Source organism: Propithecus coquereli, unplaced genomic scaffold (genome assembly GCF_000956105.1).
Source record: "Propithecus coquereli isolate 6110/MARCELLA unplaced genomic scaffold, Pcoq_1.0 Scaffold73, whole genome shotgun sequence".
NCBI classification, from domain to species: Eukaryota; Metazoa; Chordata; class Mammalia; order Primates; family Indriidae; genus Propithecus; species Propithecus coquereli.
Window position 1 is genome coordinate 4,614,515 of NW_012153396.1, and position 1,979 is coordinate 4,616,493.

Below are 1,979 nucleotides of genomic sequence, written 5' to 3' on the forward strand. Positions count from 1 at the left end.
TCAGCCTCCCAGAGAGCTAGGATTACAGGCGTGAGCCACCGCGCCCAGCCCATGTCTTCCTTTTACTTAAAAAACCAACCTGTGGGGATTCTGTGTAACTCTCAGTACATTTCTTCTTTTCACTGCCTTCTGATCTGATCCCAGGCTCGGTGGGTCTCCCAAGGCCCCTGCAGCAGTAGTGGAGGCACCAGCACTCCACGGCCTGCTGGGGGGACTCAGCACGTGTGTGTGCTTTCTCCCCAGGTGGTGAAGGTTGTGGTTTTGAACTGTGAGCCGTCCAAAGAGAGGATGCTTTTATCCTTCAAGCTGTTGAATGATCCAGAACTACAGAAAGAGCCCGCAGGACGCAGTCAGAAGAAAGGAAGAGTCATTAACGTTGGGCAGGTACTTGGACTTCTCTGGACAAGTTATTTTATTTATTGTGAAGAGCAGGGTACCACTGACGGGGGTACTGGAACCCGTGAAGGAGAAAGGTAGAGGTAGCTAGATAAGATTCTGGGGCTAGAGGGGCTCTTGAGAGAAGACCTCATATATGTTCTTTCCTCTGTGCTGGAACAAATGGAAGAAGTCTGTGACAGGGAAGCTCTGTTATGGGGTGGCTTTTCATTGTGTGCTGCTACCCTCTTTCCTCTCTGGTCCCTGGGACCAGCTTGCAGTTCTGTCTTTCTTCTGGAACTCAGTGGAGGGACTTGGGAGAGGAGGGAGATGAGCCTACAGACGAGTCCTGGTGTGTGTGCACGTGCGTGCATGCTGGTCTGGTGGGGTGGGGTCTGGAAGAAAGCTGCTTCTCTGCTCTTGGCCTCTCAGTGATCCCTTATGCTGAAGTGTGATGCCTCTGAGCGTTGCCTGATCCAGACTAAGATGCTCTCTGTTCAAGACAAATGCTATTTTGTATCTTTATTTTCCCTGGGTAGTTGGTGGATGTGAAGGTTTTAGAGAAGACCAAAGATGGGCTGGAGGTGACTGTCCTGCCCTACAACATCCCTGCTTTCCTCCCCACGCCTCATCTGTCAGACCACGTCGCCAACGGCCCACTGTTGTATCACTGGCTCCAGGCAGGCGACACCCTTCATCGTGTCCTGTGTCTGAGCCGGAGCGAGGGACATGTTGTATCCTTGACAGGTGTCTTTGGAGCAGTGGAAGGTGAGGGAGTCATGGGCCCTTGGGTGGGAAATTGTGGGTCAAGTTCAGCTCTTACTGAGAAACCCCACGGGGAAAAAATCAGCCAGTTGACCTCAGAAATACCTCCACGAGACCCAACCAGTGGCAAAGCCTGTACTGCGGAAAGTAAGAGCAGGACTGAGGAAGTGCTGCCAGCAGATGCTGGTGGGCAGGGCAGCATAGCCAGAAACGTCGCCAGGGAGAAGCGGAGCCCAGGGGCCAGGGAGGAGGTAGTAACGTGAGCAAGGCCCAGTGGGACAGCACCAGTAGCACATCTGGCCTTCGTGGGGCATGCAGTGCTTGGCTCTGGGTTAGAACGATTAATAAAGTAGCTTCCGTCATCCTTTCCTCCCTTTCCCCTTTTCCTCCTACCTCCTTCTCCCCCTCAAGGGGATGTGGAGCTCAGAAATATTCCCTTTGGTCTTTGTGTGTGTGCATAGATGGAGGACACTGCCCCTTCTCATGGAATGTGAAATAAAATTTCTTTAGAGTGACGTGGGCAGAGGTGGGAAAACAGGGTTCGTTGGTGTGGAGGTGGGGACAGTGGAAGACTGTGCCGTGACTGACCCTGCTGCCAAACCATTGGGATGAGCTGTTCCTTTTTGGTCCGCTCCAGTAATCTGGAGATGAGTTAATCACGAAAGGAATAAAACAGGGATTCTCAAACTTTCATGTGCATGAGTGTCACCTGGAAGACTTGCTGAAACAGATGGTGGGGCCCATCCCCGAGTTTCTGATTCAGTAGGTCTGGGCTGCTGCCACGAGTTCCAGGTCATGCTGCTGCTGGTCTGCACACTCAGAGAATCACTGCAGTGGCC

At 52.6% G+C, this 1,979-nt stretch overlaps 1 protein-coding gene across 1 annotated transcript in view; it reads left to right on the top strand.

The window, feature by feature from the left end:
• PDCD11 (programmed cell death 11) overlaps nucleotides 1-1,979 on the top strand; it is an 80,413-nt gene that overhangs the window by 31,835 nt on the left and 46,599 nt on the right. The window lies entirely within an intron of this gene.